Source organism: Bos taurus, chromosome 3, assembly GCF_002263795.3.
Source record: "Bos taurus isolate L1 Dominette 01449 registration number 42190680 breed Hereford chromosome 3, ARS-UCD2.0, whole genome shotgun sequence".
NCBI lineage: Eukaryota > Metazoa > Chordata > Mammalia > Artiodactyla > Bovidae > Bos > Bos taurus.
In genome coordinates this window covers 66971746-66999127 of record NC_037330.1, presented here as the reverse complement: position 1 = coordinate 66999127, position 27382 = coordinate 66971746, and the positions used below count along the sequence as shown (strand labels likewise).

At 37.9% G+C, this 27382-nt stretch overlaps 1 protein-coding gene across 6 annotated transcripts in view; it reads right to left on the bottom strand.

The window, feature by feature from the left end:
• The window catches only part of ZZZ3 (zinc finger ZZ-type containing 3), a 123874-nt gene extending 99408 nt beyond the window's left edge, over positions 1-24466 (bottom strand). For 4 of the 6 annotated variants that reach the window (XM_015464841.3, XM_005204412.5, XM_010803398.4 and 1 more), the window contains exon 1: positions 24291-24466. The gene's annotated coding sequence lies outside the window, so the exon portion shown is untranslated. 6 annotated transcript variants of the gene reach the window in all.
• Between the last annotated feature and the right edge of the window lie 2916 nt (positions 24467-27382).

Genomic DNA, 27382 nt, shown 5'->3' with positions numbered 1-27382 from the left:
AGGAAAAGTCTTAAAGGCAAATAAAATAAGAGGAGACAAAGCAAGGTAAAGATTCATACTGAATCAGGACATTTTACCATTCTTCTCTCAGGACAAAGTCCTCCCAGAAATATTTTTTAATATCATCATCAAGAGCTCAATATCAAAATTAAAAACTTTGAAAGCATATCAGATCTATGGCAATTCCTCTAAGTTCTTCCATTTTACTGTTATTATCTCAGAGAGAACAAAAAAAAATTGATCAGTATTCTAATCTACCTCTAAGTGGATACTCCACCATATCTAAGAATCTACAGAAGGTTAAAGAGCTCTTAAGCCAGTTTTAATATTTCAAAAATCTAAAACTACCATAAAAGTTGATTCTCTTTATTCACAGTAGTTATGTTTCATAAAGTTGCCACAAAACATTGAACATGGAACAGTTAAACAATATGGAACACCAAATTAGCCTAAAGGAAATGTACAATTAAGTTCCTGGATGCCTCTGGTCACCTTTTCATCATGTGATCAAAACATAACTTCGTTTTAGGTGTGTTTCTGTTAAAATACATCTTACTTAATTTATACTGTTGATTCATGAACATTGAACTGACAGCCAACAGCACTGTAACTAGTACTAAAATGAAACTTGTCTAACACATATTTACTATTTTCTCTGTAAGATACATCACAAACAGATTTCACTTAGGAACACTTCAGCATGACACGTGGAGGTCATTTTAAATAAATGAACAAAATCTCATCCCCAAAATGAGCAAAATCTCATCTCCAAAAAAGACAAAACTGTGAAAGATGTGGTACTAAATAGACCATGAAAAGGACAGTTTACAGCATGAGAGCTGAAAGGAGGCAGGTAATGATCTGTTCAACCTCAGTTACGAACATGTGCCTTGGGCAATTCAAAATTTTCACCACTCTGCACATGTCTGCCAACGACCATTAAAGCTCCAGGAGTACTACTTTTGGTGTTACAAATAAATTTTAGCAAATAAGTGAATTCATAATTCAGAACCTACAGATAATGACAATCAACCACATTTATATTGCTACCATTAGTCTCCCCTGTTTCTTAACTAGAAAGCTAATGAATATACAAAAACCTTATAAGTAATCCCGAATTAAACCATATCCATTCTGTAAGGCCATTAAGACCACTTCTATTTTATTACGGATTATAAATACCACTTTGGTGAATGCCCTCATACAACGTATTTCTGCACCCCCCTTTACTTCTTTAAGACAGACTTACTGGGTCCTAGGATATAAACTTTTTTCAAGTTGATTTTAACATAAAGCTTTCATACTTTATATCTATTATAACTTAATTGACTATGCCAAAGCCTTTGACTGAGTGGATCACAACAAACTGGAAAATTCTTAGATGAGCATACCAGACCACCTTACCTGCCTCCTGAGAAATCTGTAGGCAGGTAAAGAATCAACAATTAGAACCAAACAAGGAACAACAGACTGGTTCCAAATTGGGAAAGGAGTATGTCAAGGCTGTATATTGTCAGCCTGCTCACTTAACCTATATGCAGAGTACATCATGTGAAATGCCGAGCTGGATGAAGCACAAGCTGGAATCAAGGTTGCCCAGAGAAATCTCAATAACCTCAGATATGCAGATGACACCACCCTCATGGCAGAAAGTGAAGAGGAACTAAAGAGCCTCTTGATGAAAGTGAAAGAGGAGAGTGAAAAAGTTGGCTCAAAACTCAACATTTCCCAACACTAAGATCATGGCATCCGGTCCCATCACTTCATGGAAAATAGATGGGGAAACAATGGAAACAGTGACAGACTTTATTTTCTTGGGCTCCAAGATCACTGCAGATGGTGACTGCAGCCATGAAATTAAAAGACGTTTGCTCCTTGGAAGAAAAGCTGTGACAAACGTAGACAGCATATTAAAAAGCAGAGGCATTACTTTGCCTAAAGCTGTGCTTTTTCCAGCAGTCATGTACAGATATGAGAGCAGGACAATAAAAAAGGCTGAGTGCCAAAGAACTGATGCCTTTGCACTGTGGTGCTGGAGAAGACAAGACTCTTTTTTTTTTTTTGGAGAAGACTCTTGAGAGGCCCTTGGACTGCAAGGATATTAAACCAGTCAATCCAAAAGGAAATCAACCCTGAATATTCATTGGAAGAACTGATGCTGAAGCTCCAATACTTTGGCCACCTGATAAGAAGAGCCAACTCACTGGAAAAGACCCTGATGCTGGGAAAGATTGAAGGCAGGAGGAGAAGGGGACGACAGACAATAAGATGGTTGGATGGTATCACTGACTCAATGGACATGAGTTTGAGCAAACTCTGGGCGATGGTGAAGGACAGGGAAGCTTAGTGTGCTGCAGTCCATGCGGTCACAAAGTAGGGCACAACTGAGCAACTTAACAACAACAATGTAACTAAATCATTTTCAATGATTTTTTAATTTTTCATTAAGTTAAATTTTTATCCAGGAGAAATAAATTAACGTAATTTTTGTTCATTTTTCCAGAAATGTTAGCATAATCTTCACCACACAGAGCTATGAAGATTTCCATAAATTGATGGAAAAGTCAGCGCAGACGCCAACTAATTACACAAACACAAAAGAGAATCTTTTCCCAGAAGTTAAAAAATAAAACTTTCATGATTCTTTAATTTCATAACAAAAAGAGTAAAAATATTCAGGTTCAAACTATTTCAAAAATTAACGGTACGTGGCATCACTTACATAAAGTTCAAATCAGAGGAACTAATGTATACTATTTGTGGCTGTGCAGTCACCCAGTCATGTCCGACTCGTTTGCGACCCCATGGACTGTAACCTGCCAGGCTCCTCCATCCATGGAATTTTCCAGGCAAGAATACTGAAGTGGGTTGCCATTTCCTCCTCCAGGGAATCTTATCCAGGGATCAAACTCATGTTCTACATCTTCTGCATTGCAGACAGATTCTTTACCAATGAGCCACTGGGCAATTATACTATTAGGTGATGTCAAGAAAAAGGTTACCCTTGGGGTGGGGAAGTAGAAAGTGACTGAAAGGAGGTACTGCTAATGTTCTCTTTCTTGATCTAGTTGCTGGTTCAATTTCTGGAAGTTCACTGTGCTTTACATTCAATGAGGATGTGTTTTTCATATATATGTTATACTTCAACAAAAAGGTTTTGCAAAACCTTATACTACATCTGAAATTAACAGTATTGTTAATAAGAAGCTAGAAAAATAAATTTATAGTAGAGGTATATCAATAAGGACCAATAATAAAGAGGAGGCACATTTCATTTTCTAGCATGTGAAGGGTATGTCTCATAAGTGGTTAGGCCATAATTACTTCTATACCATCATTTTATAGCCCATCTACTGTGATCAAATCCAAGTTTTCAATCATTCTGGGCTAATCTCCATTTCTTCCAATTTATGCTTAACAATAGTTGTTCTAATAGGAATCATATTTGTAAACACACAATGAAAACAAAACTTGTTTTTTATTTATAAAAAATTTTTCTGGGAAGATTCAATAAGTCAAATTGCTTACATACTCTAAGCTCATTTTGCTACCCATTTGTCATCAATAATTGAGCATTGTTTTAACTTCAGAAAAAACAATTTTTCTCTATATCTCTTTCATAAAAATCACCCAGAAAAGTATGCAATTAACAATGGCACACACACACAAAAAATCACAGTTCCAACCTAAGGACTGAAAATATCCTCAGATGTTATTTAGCCCTGAAGACACACTCTAACAGCTTTTCTAACACTTAAGAGGAAAATGAATATGGACTTTATAGTTAAATACTTGGTAACAAAACTACAATGCTCTGAGGAGAGACTGGCTACTTTTCTCTTGTACAAAAGGGGAAAGCTTACCAGTCTTAATAATTATCATATGAATACAATGAGATCATTGTGGAATGTTGTCAAGTTTCCTTTATCCACGTCAGGGGACTTTTTAAACTTTTTAAACTCGTAAGATATCCCCTTCTCCAAATTTTTTTTTTTTTTAGCTGTGCCATGCAGCATGTGGTGGGATCCTGAAGAGGAACTAAGGGAGAGCACTCATGCCCCTTCACTGGGAGTGTGGAGTCTTAACCACTGGACCACCAAGGAAGTCCCTTTCTCCATTTTTGAGCAGTTCAAATTGTTAACAGGGTATTTTTAAACATGACGCCACAAAAAAAAAAAAAATCTTTTAACTTTAAATTACTTTTATTAGAGAAAAGTTACAAATATGTCATGGTAGAAAACTGGAATACACATTGCAAAGACTGGAACTGAAGGTTATCAGTGTATACACCCTGAACCTAAACAAAGTGAAACATCAGAAACACATATTGAGGTACATTCAACAAAATACCTGGCCCACTCTTCCCAAGTATCAAGGTCAAGAAATTCAAGGAACCGTCTTCAGATTAAAGGAGTCTAGAGAAAGAGTAATTAAATATAATGCATGAAGTGGAGTGAAGTCGCTCAGTCGTGCCTGACTCTTTGCGACCCCATGGACAGTAGCCTGTACCAAGCTCCTCTGTCCATGGGATTTTCTAGGCAAGAGTACTGGAGTGGGTTGCCGTTTCCTTCTCCAGGGAATCTTCCCGACCCAGGGATTGAACCCAGGTCTCCCACATTGTATACAGACGCTTTACCGTGTGAGCCTCCAGGGAAGTCCATATAATGCATGATCCTTGATTTTAAAACTACGAAAGTAGTTATTAGGATAATCAACAAAATCTGATTATCGACTATAAATTAATGTGAAATTTCCTGATTTTGATTACTGTAAATGTAATTATATAAGTTAATATCCCATTAAGGGGAAAAGTCTGGTAGTATACCTGGGTCTAGTTTCACTCTATGAAACTATTCATTACAGGCTTCCATTACCTGAAAATAGCTGTCCCCTCCCATTCTACACTCCTTCCTTCCAAGTCACCCCTTTTCCACATTAAGCACTATGAATTTCTTCAAAGGTCCTCAGATGCTTATCATCATCTGGTTACCCTCCTCTAAATACATTCAATTTTTCACTTAAAATGCAGCTTCTAGAAACAAGGCCAAAAGTGCAAATACATTCTAACCAACACAGAATACATTTTATATCCCTTATTATGGAGAGAATCCTATTAATGCAGCTTGGTACCTCATTTGTTTTTCTCTTTTTTAAACAACTCACACTGTTGGATCTCTCAGATTATGCAAGACCAAACTACTAAAATTCTCTATCAAATCAGGCTAGTTCTTCACCCAATTGCAAAGGTTTCTATTCTCAGTGGCCACACCATTTAAATCTCCTTGAAGCTTTTAAATCAAGTCATCATTTCTCTTCCTCCTTCCATTTCTCCTCCTCCTTCCTTCTAGTTTTCCTCGTACCTCTGAGACACATTTTCCAAGACTTTCCCCTCCACTTTCTTACGCATCATCACTCCTCTCTGCTCCCTACAAAATGTATGTGTCCCTTTCTAATCCTCTACAGGTAAAATCAGACTCTTTCAGATGATTTTGATCTACTGTATTTCTAGCCCCAACCACCACCCAAATCTTCAGATTGGCATATTGTGAGTTCCCAATCTAGATGTCCCAAAAGTAGTTTGTATTCAATAAGTAGAAATCCCTAGTCATTTTCTTCCTACCACCAAAAAACTTATCTCCTCCCTATGTCAACCATCTACAGGACATATATCACCCAAACTAACTTAACATCTTAACACTTTCCCTTTCCCACCAGTATACAATCAATAAACCCTACTTATTCTGCTTCTGAAATGTCTTGAAAAAAAACTTTCTTCTCTTTCTGTCCTACTGTTATTGCTCCAAGTCAGGCCATGACCACTTCCATTTAAACAACTGTAATAGTTTAATCAGTCTCCCATCCCAAAGTATTATTTAATCTGTTCACAAAATATCAGTTCAGTTCACTCAGTCATGTCTGACTCTTTGCGACCCCATGAATCGCAGCACGCCAGGCCTCCCTGTCCATCACCAACTCCCGGAGTTCACTCAGACTCACGTCCGTCGAGTCAGTGATGCCATCCAGCCATCTCATCCTCTGTCGTCCCCTTTTCCTCTTGCCCCCAATCCCTCCCAGCATCAGAGTCTTTTCCAGTGAGTCAACTCTTCGCATGAGGTGGCCAAAGTACTGGAGTTTCAGCTTTAGCATCATTCCTTCCAAAGAAATCCCAGGGCTGATCTCCTTCAGAATGGACTGGTTGGATCTCCTTGCAGTCCAAGGGACTCTCAAGAGTCTTCTCCAACACCACAGTTCAAAAGCATCAATTCTTCGGCACTCAGCCTTCTTCACCGTCCAACTCTCACATCCATACATGACCACTGGAAAAACCATAGCCTTGACTAGCCGGACCTTTGTCGGCAAAGTAATGTCTCTGCTTTTGAATATGCTATCTAGGTTGGACACAACTTTCCTTCCAAGGAGTAAGCGTCTTTTAATTTCATGGCATATATTTATATAAGACATATATTTATTAAGACATATATTTCATGTATATAAGACATATTTATTAAGACATATATTTCACAAAATATGTCTTAATAAATAGAACCCTGACTGATCTTCCAGTCCCCTAATTAAAAGAACAAATATAAAACACCACAATGATGTTTTCTCATCTTCAATTTCTAGAAAACTCTTCTTCCTCCAAGCCTAATTCAATGACCTACCAGAATTAACCACTCTTTCTTCTGTTCCCATAACGCTTAAATCTTCTATTATAGAATTTACAATGTACAGTTTGATATGTCTATATTCTTTGATTACAGTCTGTTTGAGGGAACAGTGCAATTCATGTTTTATTCTCCAGTACAGTGCCTTAAAATTGGTGAATTAAATAAAATTCTACTCATTCACAGAGCTTTTTCAATTGAATTCCATACTCTTCCAAAACTTCTTCACTTTTAAGCAACTCAAACTACAGGTTCCTGTCTGCGATTTTACGCAAAATTTTGAAAGCTGCTTTTAGTCATCTATCCTTGCAGCTGAGTTGTTCAGAAAATAAGTACAACTGTGTATTTATACAAAGTATTAATAAAAATATTAAAATAGACAAGGACAAAAAAAAAACCTTTTTAGATACATCTCTAAGTTTGACATAAATCCCTTTTTTAAAGTGTTTAAGAAAGCTTATTTACCTATTAGTGCAATGTTCTTAATGCTGATGAACTAGCCCATTTCTCTACCTCACCTCCAAGAATTAAAAAAGTATTTCCAAAATTGCTGTTTTCTTTTTAAGATTTCATGTCAGTTTCTAACCTTCAGGCATACTCTGATTCACCACAAATTAACAAACACTCTCAACATTTCTCTCAGTTCCTTTTTATCATTTAAATGATCTAAAACCTGTGGCATTTAGCCAGACAGGTAGAAAAATGAATTCTTGGAATCCAATGAATGGTAAAACAATCTGGGTGGGGTTTACAGAAAGAACTTGATCAGACAATGGAGTTAAAAAGTAGCTACAAAAAGCCTTAAATTGAATTCAGAAGAAACCAAAAGGCATCCTCTTGGAGATCCACTATTACAGGGACAACTTTTGTTAAAGGTTCAATGAGTCCATATGTGGAATGAGAAAAACCACCTGGACAAATTCAGCTTTCAAAGCCAACTAAAGTTAGGCTGAAAACCAGCCAGTCAAGAGATGGTAACTGGTCTGTGCTCATCAACTGTATCACAGAAATTTAACTTGCTTGAAACAACAAAACTAGGCCCTGGAGTGACTCTCTAAACTTTAAAGTGATCTAAAATTGAATACTACTAAAATTAAACATGGACTTCCCTGGTGACTCAGTGGTAAAAACTCTGCCAGCCAATGCAGGAGGATCCAGTTTGATCCCTGGGTCAGGAAGATCCCCTGGAGAAGGAAACAGCAACCCACTCCAGTACTACTGCCTGGGAAATGCCATGGACAGAGGAGTCTGGCAGGCTACAGTCCGTGGGGGTGCGAAGAGTTAGACACAACTTAGCAACTGAGCATGCATGCAAAATTAAGTATATCAACCCATGATATCAGTATTTCCATGTTAAGCTTAAAATGATTTTTTTTCTTGAAGTTTGTATAATGCTTAAGAGAACTTTAACATTTTAGAATCTGACAGTCTTTAAAATTTACAAAGGTAACTGACTTCAGCCTTATGTCTTTTAACAGTATAAAAGTATTTGGTTTGGTTAACAAACAATACTGGAATGTTTAAGAGAAATTATGACTCACTATATTTACCAAGTTTCATTTATTAATATTAACAGAGTTTTAAGTATCCAAGAAAAACCTGCTTGTTGAAATTTTACATTTATTCTGTAAGGTATGTAATGTGCTAAAAAATAAAATGAAATCCAGTATATGTGTAAATACAAAGAATGTAATTAAGTTAAGCAGCAGTATCATTATTAACAGCTAACATTCAAAGAGCATTTTCCCAGTGCTCAACACTGTTCCCCCACATACTTTACAATATATTCATTCAACAAATTATCACTGACCAGCCACAAGCTAGGCACAGTTTCAAGCTGAGAATTAAATCAATGAACAAAACATAATTTCAACCTTCATGGATCTTACATTTTAATAAAAACAGGCAAACAATAAACATCAAGTATGGTAATTACTGTGAAGAAAAATAAACCAGGGAACGTCAAAGAAGGAAGTGTTATTTTATTTGGTGTAAAGAGGGCCATATCTGTAAGCATCACTCACAGCAAAGTCTATGTAAATGATGCCCCTTGGAAACTCCTTCATCAGGGAAAACATCTCTAGACCATGTGACATGTGAACCAAAGGCATGTAAATATGTAAGTGTATTACAGGAAAAGAAAAAAAAGTATTGGAACTGCCTCCATACTTTCACTGCCTCAGACCTGGGTTCGATCCCTATTCAGGGAACTACTTAATTTTAGTAGTTTTCCATTTTACTTTCAAGTTTACAAAGTCACTTAAAGGAATAGTGACTTGTTGTTTCAAGATCCCACAAGTCACTTAAGGGAATAGTGATCTTGTTGTTTCAAGATCCCACAAGCCCTGCAGTGCAACCAAAAAGAAAGTACAAAAGTCATTTTACCTTGAAAAGGTGTTTTAAGGGAGACTTAATCTGTTAAAGAGATAGGAATACCAGACACCCGACCTGCCTCCTGAGAAATCTGTATGCAGGTCAAGAAGCAACAGTTAGAACCCAACATGGAACAAGAGACTAGTTCCAAATCAGGGAAGGAGTACGTCAAGGCTATATACTGTCACCCTGCTTATTTAACTTATATGCAGAGTACATCATGAGAAATGCTGGACTGGATGAAGCACAAGCTGGAATCAAGACTGCTGGGAGAAATATCAATAACATGAGATATGTATATGACACTACACTTATAGCAGAAAGCAAAGAAGAACTGAAGAGCCTCTTGATGAAAATGAAAGAGGAAAGTGAAAAAGTGAGCTTAAAACTCAGCATTCAGAAAACTAAGGTCATGGCATATGGACCCATCACTTCACAGCAAATGGGGAAAGTGGCAGACTTTATTTTTTGGGACGCCAAAATCACTGCAGATGGTGATTGCAGCCATGAAATTAAAAGACGCTTACTCCTTGGAAGGAAAGTTATGACCAACCTAGAGAGCATATTAAAAAGCAGAGACATTACTTTGCCAACAAAGGTCCGTCTAGTCAAGGCTATGGTTTTTCCAGTAGTCATGTATGGATGTGAGAGTTGGATTATAAAGAAAGCTGAGCGCCGAAGAATTGATGCTTTTGAACTGTGGTGTTGGAGAAGACTCTTGAGAGTTCCTTGGACTGCAAGGTCTAACCAGTCCATCCTAAAGGAAATCAGTCCTGAATATTCACTGGAAGGACTGATGCTGAAGCTGAAGCTCCAATACTTTGGCCACCTGATGCGAAGAACTGACTCATTTGAAAAGACCCTGATGCTGGGAAAGACTGAAGGCGGGAGAAGGAGACGACAGAGGATGAGATGGTTGGATGGCATCACCAACTCAATGGACATGAGTCTGAGTAAACTCCACGAACTGGTGATGGGCAGGGAGGCCTGGATGCTGCAGTCCACGGGGTCACAAAGTGTCGGACACGACTGAGTGACTGAACTGAACTGAATTGAAATCTATTCAACCCATAATAATCATGGAATAGCTTCCTCTTTAAACAAGGTTGTCCCCTTTCCAGTATGAAAGTCATTCTCCTAGATATAAGAGAAGTAAAATAGGATTTGAGTAATTGTCATTATTTATATTATCTCCTTAATCAGTGGGACCTCTTTCTTCCCTACTGATCTTGCTCTAAATTTAGCTAAAGTCCTTCTTGCTGTCTTATACATTTTTTGTTAACTTCAACTCATTCAGATCTCAAGTCTCCCCACATTCTTCCTGACACATTTTTGTATTAACCATCAGTTATATACTATTAGTATTATGGGAATTCTTGATATGTTTTCTTTTGAAATTCATTAGAAATTACTTAAAGTGGAAGTCACAATATTTTCTCTGAATGACTCATACACTTTTCTCACCTCTGGAAATTTTGTGTAACTTTAATAACATGTCTCATTTTTTAAAATAGTTTCATTTGTAAGTGCCTTCTATCTATAGTGGTCACTCTTTTTTCTGAACTTTTTGAAACTTGCTTTTCTATGAATTCCTAACTAATAATTTAAAATCCAAAGTAACACAGACACTAGTATTTGATTCCTTTGATTTCCATTTCTATCTAAGAGACAAAGAATAGTGTATTTTGGAAAAGCATGGGCTCTGAAATCAGACAGGTATTTGTCACTTACTAGCCATGTAACAAACTTCTCTAAGCCTCTACTTTGACATCAATAAACAACAAATAGCATTTACTGAACACCTATCTTATATCAAGTTGTTTAGTGGCTCAGATGGTAAAGAATCTCCCTGCAATGCAGGAGACCTGGATTCAATCCCTGGGTCCGAAAGATCTCCTGAAGAAGGGAATGGCAATCCACTCCAGAATTCTGACCTGGAAAATTCCATGGACAGAAGAGCCTGGCAGGCTACAGTCCATGGGGTCGCAAGAGTTAAGACACGACTGAGTGACTAATACTTTCACTTTATCTTATATCAAGTGCCTTATATACTTTATATGCAAATCTAAAGTACTACATCATTTATACTGAGGAAAACAAGAGCTTAGATACAAGCTACTTGCATGAAGTCACAGAGTTCCTAAGTGCTAGAGCCAGGATTTAAAATCTAGGTCCACCTGATTCCAATTCCATGTTCTTTTTGGTACAACACAAAGAGACTGTAATCACTTGCCCAAAACAAATGCTCAGTAACAGTTAATTCCATATGTACCTCACTATTTTTCCTTGTTGGTCAGAATCAATTTCATACCAGCAATACTCTACAACCTTCAGGAGACTAAACTGCCAGCGAATAATCTATCAAAAGTTCTGATAATCTTTATTATTAATGCATTGCTTAATTAGTCCACTTAATTAAAAGAATCCCATCACGTTATGCCAAACACAATTTTCAGGCATTTTTGTGGTAAAAGAATCTTATATGTAATCATAAAAACCCAGGGTTAGAGAGACATAAAAAGTCAGGTAGCTGAACTACCTTATTCAGTGTAATGTGCTACTCATTCATCCTCAAAAATTCTTAAAATTCTTAAAACACGTAGAGAAAAGGGCTTTTTTTTAAAAAAAAAAAAAAAAACCTGTCATTCTTGTGAGTAATGCAGATCAAGACAACAGAAACACTCACCGTAGTTTTCCAGAAACCAAGCAAACACCATACCGAACTTGGTACAAATTTGTCAATATCATTATAGAACTATAGTTTCTCTTAATTATCTTCTCTTTCTCTTCTCCTCTTTCCCTCTTCATACATTAGATTGTGAATAGCCAATTAAGTGAATGAAAGAATGCTTCCCAGGCCTAAACACTACCATTCACATCACTTTAAATACTGACAATCAGGTAAACTGATCAGAGTAAACAGAAACTAAGTGCTAGTAGGCTAATTTTTTTTCTATTTTGTAAAAGGAAGTTTAAAAAAAAATTTAGGTATTAAGGTTTATAAATAGGTTTCTAATACTAAGCTGTAGTATAGTGCCACATTAAAGGACTTCTAAAACGCACCCGCTGATGTTTTAAAAATCAGTAATAAGCTGAAAGTGATACTGACAAAAAAGAAAAAAGAAATTTTTTTGGATTGATGTAAAAGTTCTAAAACTGGACTGTGAAAATAGCTGCACAACAGTGTAAATTTACTAAAAATCACTGAACTATACTCTTAAAAAGAATATAATTCAGAAATCCTCCTAAAATAAGCTGTTATAAAAAAGTAACCAAAATGTCCCTTTCTTATATTAGTACCTTGACATTAACATCATCATTTAGATTTATTATTCTGCAAATATGCATGCTTACTTGAAATGAACCCCAAGTATAGTTTCAAGCACCTTGGGGACTCTAAGTACTGAACTACACTTATGATCCTCTTTAATAAACCAATACAATTCTTAAGTATATGAACTTACCACTGTGCATAATTTTAAATGAAACACTAACCACGTAAGAGCTGCCTTACTAAAACTGCACACAAAACAAAATGTATAGGGAAACAAAGAGTTTGGATAAATAACACCGTGATGAATAAATTTAAGTGATTTCTATTTTTAAAAGTCAAAGTATTCAAATCACAGCTACATCCAATTCTGCTTTTGTGTATAAAACAGTTTTAGCAAAAACAGTCCTTGAATATAAGACCTAGAAGAAAATTCAAATGTCACTGTAAAATGTAATACAAAAAAATTCATTAGAATATATACAGTGGAGCTAGAACAATGCCTATGTGACACTGAGCAATATGCTTAATCCCTCTGCTTCAGTTCGCTCAGTTGTAGAATGAGGATAACAGTAAACATCATTACAAGGTTGTTGTGAGGCATAAATGATAATGAATACAATATTTACACGTATCTGCTGCTGTTGCTGCTAAGTCACTTCAGTCGTGTCCGACTGTGTGTGACCCCATAGACGGCAGCCCACCAGGATACCCTGGCCCTGGAATTCTCCAGGCAAGAACAATGGAGTGCGTTGCCATTTCCTTCTCCAGTATACGAAAGTGAAAAGTCAAAGTGAAGTCGCTCAGTCATGTCCGACTCTTAGCGACCCCATTCATCCATTCGATTTTCCAGGCAAGAGTACTGGAGTGGGGTGCCATTTGCCTTCTCCTTACATGTATCTAGCACATGGCAAATGTTCAATAATTTTAAGTTAGTATTACTATTATAATAGTTAAAGCTTCCCTGGTGGCTCAGCAGTGAAGACTCTGCCTGCCAAGCAGGAGACACAAGGTTCGATTACTGGGTCGGAAAGATTGCCTAGAGAAGAGAATGCAACCTATTGCGGTATTCTTGCCTGGGAAATCCCATGGACAGAGCAGCCTGGCAGGCTACAAGCCATGGGTCCCAAGAGCTGATCACAACTTAGCAACTAAACAGTAACAACGATAGTAATAGTTCGGCCAAAATACTTTCACAAGTACTCTCTTTTTTGCTCCAATCAGAGTATGTTTATTTAATAAGTGTTTTATTAAACAGAATGTCTAAAAATTTTAATTTTATATAAAAAATTAAATGCAGGTGCCCTTACTATGCCCTAGTATTGGTTCTCAAAGTGTGATATCCTAATCTATTAAATCTGACACTCTCAGGGTTGAACCCAGCCATGTACTGCTTTTAAAGAAGAAAAACAAAACTTCCAGGTGATTATGATGTATGCTAAAGTTTGAGAGCCACTGCTTTATAGTAGTTACAAACAAATCAAAATTTCCTTCATGAAATTTTGCTAACTATAGAAAGAAAAGTACCTACCCATAAACGTGCCTTAGACCAAACTAGAAATAAGATTTATTCAAATTTAGTGGTAACTCTATAATCTTTACAAAAGTCATTTACTTTCTCCTTCACTCTTCATGAGATATTATCCTATAAAATGATGCCCAAAGTCAAAATTTTAAATTTAAATCTCCAGGCCAAAAAGAAATTTTTTTAGAAATTAAGTTTTTGCATAACATTTAATTTTAACAAAAGCTCAGCAAATGAAAGAGTACTAGGGTATACAATGTTACTCTTAAAATTATTCTTGAAAAAAACATCTAATTTCCACAGCTACAGGCCATTTATGATATTCTGGTCCTAACAATTAATGAATGACAATAAGCAAAATTCATTTACAAAGGAAATTAACTGTATCTTTCACGCTAACCATGGGAATTACATGAAAGAAAAACATGTGCAGGACCACAGTAATATATCTTTCTATGCCTTCTTTTGAAATTAATAAAGTGAAATGGAAGGGTAGAAAATAAAGTACAAAAGGAGAATTCCATTTAAGAAAGTTGCACTTACACTTGAAGCCAGCCTGAAAGGGGATGTTAACAAGGTATAACTGACTCAGTTTTTTCAGTAGCCTATAACTCAATTTATAATCTGCACACTACAATGTTATACCGTTCATAAATACGAAATAAATATTTTAAAAGTAAAATGACAAACTTAAATTGAGACTTTTTATGACAGGGGAGGGAAAGGAAAGGGTGGGAACTCACATTCTTTGAAATAAGAAGATACCACAGGGTAGCTGTCATAAAAATCAGAATGAGAATCATTGCTTGAAAGGAATTTGAAGAATGAAAAGAAAGCTGCCAAGTCATAGGATAAAAGTCCAAAAAGCTATTAGCTGGTCAGGAATGCTATACCAAAGTTTTCAAAACAAAACTTCTAAGTAGGAGGGGGAAGAAAAAACAGCTGAGGTATCCTTGAAGGCCATCAATGACAGAAATTAAAAGTATCCTGCTTGCTCAAATAATATTTAAACACAAACAGGGTCTAACATACAATCAGAAAGCAAAGAAAGCATTTCTTTGATGTCCCCTTCTAGAGTTTCTGAAAACTATGAACGCCATGAGAAAAATGTCTAAGTAAAACTGTTATGATGTCCAGGTAATATAACCTAGATCAAGTTCTAGGATTTCTCAGATTACTCATATCAAAACAGGATAAAAACGGTTACAAAGAGAGTTAAAGTTCAAAACCAGACAAAATTATTCTGTGTTAGCAGGTATCAAAATAGTGATTTCCTACCAGCCTGGGGAATTAATAACCAGAATACAGCACAAGACAGTTTCTGGGGTTTTGATAATGCTCCGTTTCTCAGTAATGATTACACAGTTCTATGTTCACACTGTGAAAATTCATTAAACTGTACACTTACAAGAACTTTCTGTGTGTATTAATATGATAATCATATTTACATTTAAAAGCAGAGAGGGAAAAAAAGAAATTTCTCCCTCAGGAAATGAAACATATTACTACAAAAACATTAAAAATTAAAGTTTAGTAGAGACCATTCAGATTAAGAATTATAGGTTTAGAGTGGGGAGTAGAGATTTAATGCAGAGAAGTATTACAGAGCCCCTAAGGGGCTATCAGTGGATATATCCCACAAAGATACACACACACACACACACACCCCTTTTTCAGGAGGAAAAAATCTTGGTTCCTCCCTTCATAAAACAGCCAAGCTAAATTTCACTCTATGAAACACATATATCTGCTTCTAATGGAAAAGTGTATATGAACTGCAGGATCTACTTTCCTTAAACTTCTGTCCAATTAAAAAAAAAAAAAAGTTGCTAGTAAAGAGGTGAGTGAGTGCCAGAATACAATTTTTAACAACTGCTATTCCTGGACCACTTCAGCGCCACTTTGAAAACCCAACTCATCCATTAGGCAGGGTAGCAGAATTCTGGTAGAAATAAAAAGGTATAAAATTATGTTCCAATCCCTATAAATCTCATTCCAATCCAAACTATAAGGAAATTTCATCACATTCGGTTCCTCACCTGCAATTCTCCTTATGTAACCCCCAAGCAAAGAATATACTGTTTTCAAATATTTATGTTTTCACACTCACAATGTTAACCTGGTTTTTCTTCCTAGCATTTATGTAACCACTTTAATCTAAAGGCAAAAGAAAATACTAGTCAATATTTAATAATACAATAGTTTTGGAACATTACAGCTTTAAAATATAAATAAGCATAACAATCTCACTTTTTTAAAGAAAAGTATTTGTTTATCTTAATTATTCCATAAAGGAAAAAATAAACATCTTTGTAAACAATAAGAATTTCAAATATGTTTTAAAAGTTCTCCTTGGCATGGATGCCCTAATGCTCACATGAAATTTCTTAGATTATTTAACTTCAGTAAATGCATATTGTCATGCCATTCTTAACAGCTGAAAAAGAAAGGAACTCATAATGGCTGATGAGCACTTTTTTAATTAAATATTCTAGAAGGCTAAGATATCAAGCTGTGTATTACTATTTAATAAGGGAAATACCTTAAGTACACATCCTAATTGTTGATTGGAGAAGTTTACTTCTCTAATTCCACAAAATCTATCAGAGTAGTTTTTCTCTTTGCAGCTGCTTGTACCCTTAGTGCCAGTAGTGCTTAGTCACTCAGTCTGTGCCCAACTTTTTGCAACTGGATGGACTGTAGCCTGCCAACCTCCTCTGTCTGTCCATGGTGATTCTCCCCTCAAGAATACTGGAGTGAGTTCCCATGCCCTCCTCTAGGGGACTGTCCCAATCCAGGATTGAACCCAGATCTCCTGCACTGCAGGCAGATTCTTCACCATCTGAGCCACCAGGAAGCAAAGCAATTTCATATTTTATCTCTTCAAGAAAGAAGAAATTGCTTCATTTAATCCTACTAAATTCTGGTATATAGAAAAAGAATATTTCTAATTTTGGTTGACAAGAAAAAGAATTATAAAACATTGTTTTGTACAAAATGAGCTTTTATTATACTCAAATTATAAAGTGCTTTGAAAAACTAAGAAAACAAATACAATAAAGAGGCCAGGGCAAAAGGTATTAAACACGTTGTAAGAATCATTTAAAAAGCAATACTAATAAGCAAAAATGAAACATAGCAAAACAAAGAAAAACTATTTAGTAAATAGACTAAACAATTACCGATTTCCAGAAAATCATTTACATTCTCTCTTCACACCAACGCCAGTTGAGAAAGTGAATTTACTTAAATCAAAGTTACTAAAACTAAAATAAATAGTATTAAAATTAGTATCATTTATTTATTACATTTTCAGAGAAGGAAGACTTTCATAAGATTAGAAGTAAAACAAAATTAGGTTAATGATTTGGTTACATTAATTTTAAAATTTTGTTTATCTGAAAAACTCACAAAAGAAATGTATCTGTTAAGCATGTTTCACCTCAGTAGTAATTTAAGGAAAAAGTGGTATAATATGACTTACCCCCATTACATTTTTAAATAATATTTAATGTTGAGGTATACAGCAACAGCCATGATAACATGAATATAAATTGATCCTTTTACCAAATATCCCGACACTGTATTTCAAGAGCCTTTAAAATTTACCTAAAAATTAAATCTGTAATGTACTAGGAGATAATACTGATACTATATGCATGAAATACCTTATGTATAAATGTTCTTCACATTCCTTTTTATATACGCAAAAAAATTAGAAAAGGAGAATAATACATCTACACATGGAACATCATACAACCATTTATAATAATGATTATAAGACATTGTGAGAATGGGAAAATGTTATCTATAATTAGGTTAAAAGCAGGACATGAATTTATTTTTATCTGTAAATATATAAAAGATGTATTTTTATATAATGAAACAAATACATAAATAATTTAATATGGTTATATTAATTCCCAATATTCAAAATCCCAAACCAGCCACTAAATCATTAAAACATACACAAATACAGTTAATACCTAAATCAAGTGCTGCTGCTGCTGCTAAGTCACTTCAGTATGTCTGACTCTGTGCGACCCCATAGACGGCAGCCCACCAGGCTCCGCCATCCCTGGGATTCTCCAGGCAAGAACCCTGGAGTGGGTTGCCATCTCCTTCCCCAATGCATGAAAGTGAAAAATGAAAATGAAGTCGCTCAGTCATGTCCGACTCTTCGCAACCCCATGGACTGCAGCATACCAGGCTCCTCCGTCCATGGGATTTTCCAGGCAAGAGTACTGGAGTGGGTTGCCATTGCCTTCTCCTAAATCAAGTGCTACAAACCATCATTATCAACAAAGGGAGAATAATGTTTAAATTAATATATTAAGAGAGACTGAGTCACTTTTAAGTCGTGTCCGACTCTTGCAATCCCATGGACTGTAGCCTGTCAGGATCCTCTGTCCATGGGATTTTCTAGGCAAGAATACTGGAGTGGTTTGCCACTTCCTTCTCCAGGGGATCTTCCCCAACCCAGGGATCGAACCCGGGTCTCTTGCACTACAGGCAGATTCTTTACCAACTGAGCTACCAGGGAAGCCTAAAAAGAGGCTGAAAAGGCAAGCAAAGCCACAGAGAAAAATCAACAGAAATAAACACTTCTCAACCCACGACCTTCAGCTGTGCTAAGGATGGAGACTCAGTGTTACCTACCATCAGGATTCAAAACTATACACCTGATTCATAGAGAAAGGTCAATTACAAATTCTAATTATCTGCTCTGAAAATTCCTTCATCAACAAATGTGCTAGTCTTCAGCCAATTGGTTAATTACTACTATTATCAAATATTAAATGCAAAGAGTTACTTGGGAAGTAGCCCCTTGAAATATTAAATAAGATAAAAGCAATAAAATAAAACAGTCCATACACAGCAGCACCATCTTCTTACTATCACTGTTAAGTGAATTTGCTAGAAAACTGAAACACTTTTACTAACAAAGCTTTGAAAGCATTTACTCTTAAATTTGATGCTTTTGAACTGTGGTGCTGAAGATGACTCTTTATAGAGTCCCTTGGACAGCAAGGAAATCAAACCAGTCGATCCTAAAGGAAATCAACCCTGAATATTCACTTCCAGAACTGATGCTGAAGCTGAAGCAACATTACCTTGGCCACTTGATATGAAGAGCCGACTCACTGGAAAAGACCCTAATGCTGGGAAAGACTGAGGGCAAGAGGAGATGTGAGTGACAGAGGATGAGATGGTTGGAATGGCACCAATGACTCAATGGACAGGAGTTTGAGCAAACTCAGGGAGATAGTGAAGGACAGGGAAGCCTGGAGTGCTTCATGGGGTCGAAAAGTGTTGGACACTACTCAGCAACTGAACTACTCATAAAAATCTTAAAAGATATCAATTTCTTAATTCAATTCCTAAAACACAGTACATAGAATAAAATTTATTTCCGATTAACATCATCACTATGACAGACCATGCGCTATCCTGCCCTACAACACTGTGATTCCCTCGGAAGTTAATGATTATAGGACTGTATGTCTCCATGTAATGACACTACCTTTTAAAGTTCCACATACTTAATACAGCTTCTTCAATAGCCTTGAAATAAGACGACATTTCAGTTGTCAGTGTGCCTAACTCCAATGGCCAATCTTGCAATCTGTGGGCTAAAAAAAATCAGATAACCAACTGTGTTGGGGTTGCAAACTGTTATTTATTCCAGTAAGTAGTTCCTGAATAAAACTCACAGGCTTATTATACTTGTTTACAGTTATTCTGAAGCCTCAGAGCTCTGCTGTTTCAAATGGAAGAAATCACTATCACTCAAAAAATGTTTAATTACTGACTGTAACATACATACTCTGGAGTTCCAAAATAATAAAAATTGAATAGTTTGATAGTATCCTCTGGGAAAGTTAGTCAGCTTACTTGTCTCTGACTAGAGAAAAATTACCTACGTGAGAAATAACAGATGAAAAGAAAAAGAAGCGAAAAAGTGAGAAAAACAAGTTCAAACGAAATAGCAGAGTCCATAACGTTTGGTTTTTAGAAGTCAAGACTTAACATCCTGGGAAATATTTATTCATACTGTGTTTTTTAATGTATGATGAAGCTGAAACTCCAATACTTTGGCACTTCATGTGAAGAGTTGACTCATTGGAAAAGACCCTGATGCTGGGAGAGATTGGGGGCAGGAGAAGAAGGGGACAGAGGATGAGATGGCTGGATGGCATCACCGACTTGATGGACATGAGTTTGGGTAAACTCCGGGAGTTGGTGATGGACAGGGAGGCCTGGCGTGCTGCAATTCATGGGGTCACAAAGAGTCAGACATGACTGAGCAACTGAACTGAACTGAACTGAACAGTGGTTATCAGAGTATTAACTACAGAAATTTGCACTACAATATATATCACATATTCTTTAAAAATCAGAAGACTGGAATTCCTTTGAGGTCCAGTGGTTAGGACTTCATTCTTTCACTGCCAAGGGAAGAGCACAGCCAAAAAAAAAAAACCAAAAAAAAAAAAAAACCAAAACAAAAAAAATCAAAAGACTTGTACTTAAATTGACACTGAATTTTCATATGAAATAGCAGATTTTTTTAAAAAGTCCTACAACATACTTTCTTCATATTTCTGATCAAATAATTTCCTATAAACTGTCTTGGACACTGGTTCAGAAAAAGACAGGAAATTAAATGTATATTCTTCATATAATTAATATGTAACATAGGTAATACACTATATAGTTTACAAAGTTACAGGTCTATGGAAATTAGCATTGTGTCATATCTAAACAAAAAAATTCCAAGTGAGGACATTATCACTTTTGTTAATATCCTCTGATCACTGAAGTTCATTAGCTCTCATAGATGACTTCTATGACAATAATAAATGAGAAAAAAGAAAATAAAATTTCTTGGTTATCTAAGTTTTACTCAAGCAAAACTCAAATCATATTAAGATATATTTCTGCTTGAATTTTCTCAGTATATTTCTACCCAGTACTTGGGTATTTTAGTGTCTGTAGAAATCTAATAATTTCTAAGATCTGCTACCAAACAGTTTATAAAACAAAGTCGTTAAGAATAAGCAACAAATACTATTGCAAGGATTGGCTACACCAAAGGCCCAATTCCCAAGCAAAATTGTGTAAACACCTTTGCAAAGGTCACTATAAAATTGTCATCTTTGAATCCACAGTCATCTTCACAACGTCCAACCTCTAACAAAATAAAATGTACTCAACAAAAGTTACTTAATGAAAGACAGGCTTTACCTAAGTTAAGAATTCAGAGAGTTCCAATTAAACATCAACTTCAGTTGATGATTTTTTCCGGGGGGCAGGGGGGTGGGGGGGGGACAAATGATATCAAACAATTTGGGGGGTGGGCTGAAACCTGTTTGCAAAAATCAAGCGGGGGGGAAAAAACTGCCTCACACACTGACTCCAAATTCTCCTCAACTCAAGCTCCACTCCCACCATCACAAGCTGCCTATTTTGGGAACATGGCTGATAACCCTCTACCATCCTTTCTTTTCTCTGCAACTTCTCCAATTCCATTTTAGTATCAACCTATACACACCCCCACATCTCCTTTTCCTCTTTCCCACATCACAGCTCTCAACACTCACTTTTATTCCCAACATTCCTGCTTGAACTATTACAAGAGAAAACCACACTGAACAAAAAGAGTGGTCACTTTTTTTGTGTGACAGGTCTGCTAGTAGTCTGGAGGGAAAAATACAAAAAACTATCAGAAAATGCTGCCTAGCAACTTTTGAGTATATGCACATTTGTTTTATGAACTACTGATATATCTTACACTCTTCAGTTGAACTCACTAAAGTACATAGTCAGAACTAGTAAGCTGGTAACTTTTTAAATTGGAAAACTCCAATACACACACTTGAGTAACCATTTATAGCACAGAAGTATCGAAAAATATAAACATACAAATATAAATGTAAATAAATAGCACAACTATTAAAATATAAAATATATATATATATATATAAAAATCTGGACTTTCCTAGCAGTCCAGTGATTATATCTGCACACTTTCAATGCAGGCGGCAGCAATTTGATCTCTGGTGGGGAACTAAGATCCCACATGCCCTGCAGCATGACACACACATCTGTACGTATGTATGTATGTATGTATGTATGTATGTATGTATGTTGTTGTTTAGTCCTAAGTCATGTCTGATTTTTTTGCAACCCGGGATTTCCCAGGCAAAATACTGAAGTGGATTGCCATTTCCTTTTCCAGGGGATGTTCCCAATCCAGGGATTGAACCTGTGGCTCTTGCACTGGCAGGCAAGGGGAGGTGGATTCTTTACCAGTGAGCCACTAGGGAAGCCTATATATATATATATATATACACACACACACACACACACACACACACACATACATGTGTGTGCGGTGTGTGTGTAAAACTCAAGTGACAAACATTTCTTTAAATATTATTTCATGTGGACTTTTTGTACAGAGCTACCAGTATACTAAATTTCTATGGTAAAAATAATGCTATCACTCAAGATATTTTCACAAAACTGTAATACAAAAAAAACCTGTACAAACAAAAAAATTTATTTTTTGAAGCATGTATGTATGAGTCAAAAGATGTAACACTAAATAAAAAGAAATTTTTTACTTATTACTAATGTTATGATAGTTTATCTTAAAACAACACCCCTCCATTTCTTCCTCTCCGTTAAAAAAAAGGAAAATATCTGGAATAATACATAGCTACTGCTGAGAGTGATTACAGAGATTTTAGGACTGAGGAAGATAACTTGGAAGAATGTGTACCAGGAAGTATTTTACCCTTTATTCTACTCCGTACTAAATGCAGAGAAAAATAACACGTTTATAGTTTTAAAAAAACTTATGATTACCTGATTAGATTGCTAATTTATCACTATGAATACTAAATAAATCCATACTAAAAAAAAATTATGCTATAAATTCACTTTGATAAAACGTTGGAGAAAAGCTAATCTTACCTCAAACTCAAGGAAAAATTGAATTCAAAGTTAAAAAGAAGTTTGCTTTTAAATTTGACTGAAAACGTTCCACTATTACCTGAAGTATGTAACCTAAAACAATCATCCCTGAACAACAAAGACGGAACTTCATAAAAACAGTGATCAAAATCTTGCTGGGGAAAAAAAAAAACTGATCTTTAATTATGAGTTAATAGGCACGTACAAAAAATTAAAAGAATGGTTTTATTCTGTCATCGGATATTGTTCTGATATACAAAGGATCTCTCCAAATGCTGCCAAAAGTTATCGTAAATACAAAGTAAGTTAGAGTGATGAGAAAGTTATCAATGAGCAAATAAACGGGAGCAAATGATGCCCAGAGAGAAGAAACGGAACGCGCTCTATTTTAAGCGTCCGAGGAGGACAAGTGGAGAAAGATACTGCGGAAGAAACAAGCGACAGAATGGTTAACAAGTCTGGAATTCTTTAGAAAATGGCAACAAGGGTAAAAACTGACAAGAACGTCTTAAAGTAAGAGGAACGGTATCCAATGGAATCGTCACGTCTCTACGAGCACGGCTCCGGACTTCCAGTGAGACCGCGGAGGAACAGGAACTCTCACTAAGCAGGGAAAGAGCCCGAGCTGAGGGGTACAGTCGCTTCTGCAGGTGGCGGAGCGCCCGCAGGGGGGTGGGGAGGAGGATAGTGTTGCCTCAACTGGGTCAATGTATATTCCCTTCAGGACTAGAGAAAGCTGACACAGCACGTCTCCCGGCACCAAGAGGCACTTGCCCTAGGCCCCTCCCTAGCAACTTGCCTTGTACAAAGAGCTGCGAGTCCCAGGCCCCCGGAACCCGGGGCTCCGCCATCCAGGACAACTGCTCTGCCAACAAGGTCCCGCGAGAATCAAGAGATCTCGCGATACAAACCCCCTAGCATCTCGCGAGTTTCCTCTACAACCAACATGGCGGTACCGAGAAATCCGTATTTCGGTACTTAAAAAGGGCTTCATTTACAAACAGGAGAACGTGTAAAACAGAGAAAGGGCAGGAAGTCTTTTCCGCCTTATATTTCTCTTCGTACCCCCAGTGGAGAAGAAAACCTGCAAACAATCCTAAGACCCGCAACGATCACGGTTACACTACAGAGACACAGCAACTTCCAGCCTCAGCCAGCCTCCGAGACTGTCACGTGGAAGCGGATTCTCGGCGTGCCGGTCACGTGGACCGGTACTAAGCAAGCGCGCGCCCGTTGGCCTCCGGAGAGCCCTCCCCCGCCCCCCTTTTGCCCGCGCACACGTGCGCGCGCACCCCCGCCCCACGTGGGGGCTCCGCCGCCGCTGCAGTAGCCGCGGCAGCTTCCAGCCCACCCCCTCCCAGCACTCCGTTCCAAATCCGGGTCCCAGAGCCGATCATCCCCGAGTACTCTCCGCCTCCATTCTCCCTCCCCCGCATCTGGCCCCCACCACGTGCCCCGAGCGCCTGCTCACCTTTCGTGCGGGGCTGGGCGCCGCAGGCCACTCAGGGAGGCGCCGTCGCCGTGGCCGCTCTCCGCCCCCGCCACGGCACTGGCTCTGGTGGCCGCCGCTGCAGGAAGCTCAACAGCGGCGCCGGGGCGCTTCCAGGTGGGTCCCCGCCTCCCGTTCCTGCCACTTCCCGCAGCACCAGCGGCTCCTTCCGGTCCCCTCCTTTCTCGTCCTCGCTGGGACGGGCGGGCGGCGGCGGCTGCAGGCGCGCTCAGTACACCGCCTGCTGGTAACCGCAGCCGGTGCAGCGCGGGCTGGCAGGGCGGGCCGGGGGCGACATCCGCTCCCGCCCCAGGGCGAGGGTTCGTCTTCTAAGGGCGGCCCCCGGACCAACCCCTGCTGTTGTCTAACTTGGTCCTACCCAAGGAGGAAAGGTGTCCCTATGTAGCGCCGCGGTTGGAAGTCCGCTTCATCCTACCATTTCTGGCCTCTTGAGAGATTTGTACACCCTCCCTCCTTAGCATTGTGGTCTTACAATGTATACACATATTTTTCTACGTTGTATATACTCCACCCTACCTGATATCCGACCGCATAGCCCCCTCGCTCACCTCTGGCTTTCCCTCTGTTGCTACAACAAGCAGGCTCAGGACTTGGCTTATGCTGTTCCCTCTGGCTGGAACACTTCTCCCAGATTTCTTTTAGCGAGGCGTATTTCACGTACCTTCTCAGAAGTTGACATCTGAGGCTTCGCAGACCACCGCTCATTCTATCCAAAGGAGCATTTTGGAACGCTACTCTTACCTGCTTACATTTCTTCATGGCAGTTAGCACTTCCAGACCTTATTTGTCTGTTCTTAGCCACCAAGATTGTGAGATCCTTAAAGGCAGAGACTCTGTAAGTTTTGTTTTTGCTATAGCCACAGAACCTGTGTCTGGTACCAAGCAGTATTTGATACTCTATTAAATCATATCAAGGGCTTCTCTGGTGACTCAGATGGTAAAGAATCTGCTTGCAATGCAGGAGACCCTGGTTTGATCCCTGGGTAGGGAACCTCACCGGGAGAAGGGGTTGGCTACCCACTCCAGGATTCTTGCCTGGAGATTTTCGTGGACTCTGGAGCCTGGTGGGCTATATACACCATGGGGTTCCAAAGAGTCCAACCAGACTGAGTGACTAACACTTTCACTTTCTAAATCTTTTCAAGAAACTATAGTCAGCATGCAGGAAAAGGCCCAATTCCCATTGATGGAGATAAGTACTTACCTTGAGTTGATAGTTTCATTGACAAGTTCACCATTTATGAGCTAAATTTCCTTTCCGCTGTGTAATTTGAAGATTATATTCCAAAAATATCAAATGCAGTGGTAGAAAATGGTTTAACTGGAGCTTCTGCAATCATGGGGTACTGAATACTTCATTGCTTTCATTTACCTTGTCTTTTGACACTTTTTTCAGTCAAGTGGATATGTGCCTCCTCTTATTTTGCTAATAAAAGTTATTAAAAGATTGAAATGCGTTTTTATATTTGTTTTAGTTAAGAGTTCAACTCAAAATAACAGCTGGTTGGAGACAAAGAGTGGCAAGTATATTTCTATATTGACACATCAACAAGCCTTTATTGAATCTAGTTACAGGCCCTTTTCTAGGACCTAGTGTCACACCACTTCCCAAAGAGGCAAATCCAATGACTGATCAACACAGGACCATTACTATTTCTCTCCAAATTGTTGGAAGGCCCAGCCCTCTTACCTCAACTTGCAACAGTTCCGGTGGATCTTCCCATCTCCAGAACAACCTACATCCTGTTAAGACTCCATGGCAGCTTAGCTTCTCCCTCTGCCAGTTCTTCTCTTTCTTACAAGTGGTGATCCTAAGAACATTCCTAAAGATATGCACACTAATCATATAAGAGTTTGCTTTCTGGAAAACCCAACATGTGACACTATTCACTTTTTTTTTTTTTTTTAGAAAATAGGCTTAGGTTAAGTAACTTATCCAGGTTTGAGCTGCAAAGTTCTATATAGAGATATAAAGTACTGTGGGAACAGAGGACTTGGGAAAGAGTTTTTATAAGGGTTGGCATTTGAGTTACAGCATGACTACAAAGCAGAGAGAAAAGACCATTTTCAGCTGAGGGAATTCTATGAATGAGTGTGTGGGAATTTGAGAGGGCTACAAGTAGCCCCAAGTGGCTGCACTCAAGAGTCTTTGGAACAAACACTAAAAGGGTGATCTCAGCTGATGCCAAGAGCTCTGTGTTAGTACTGGTTTCAACATTTATCACATCACAGATCCAGAACCACTTTTTCCACAGTCCTTTTTAGAGTGTGAAGCAGAGTTTGAAAAAGCCCCTCAAAAGGAATGCTAGAATTAGAAAAATCACCATTTTGCAACCTGTAATGAAATAATTGATGCAGCCAATAATCATCAGTAGATAACACTATTCATTGAAAAGTTGATCACTAATTTTACAATGAAAGGATTGCGCTTTCACCGTCTGAACTCACTGATCAATCCTTGTATCATTAAAAGTGGGGCAAATACTGTGTGACCCCTTGTTTCACCAGGCTCATCTACCATGGTAGACAGTTATATTGGTGTCTCTCAGTGAACTATGCCTGCTGATATTCAAGCCCATTATGTAGTTCTCTTCCAAAAGAAAATGGCTACAAATGGGTGCCAGTTCCAGTCCCAACTGCCTGGGAACCTGCAGCATTTGTTGTACCCTCTTGGAATATAGCTGCCAAGGAGTAAGGAAGATCAGGCTATCCAGAGAGAGGCCCTGGGGGATGAGATCCTGTGGAGAGAGGCCTTGATGGAAATAAACTTAGTGCCTCAGCCAACAGCACCGAGGCCCTGGTTAGGTGAGAAGCCGCCTTGAAACTTTCAGCACAGCAAATCTGCCAGCTCAGTGCAGTCCTATCCAGCAACACATGGAAAACCACCCAGATGATCAAAAGAATTGTGAAAAATAACAAATCTTCATTTTAAGCCCGGTAAGTTTTTGGGTTCTTTGTTACACTACAAAGGATCATCTTTAATGTGAATAGCATCATGACTCTACTATTTGAGAACTACACCAGCTGCTGTGTTCATGAACATTCTCATACTT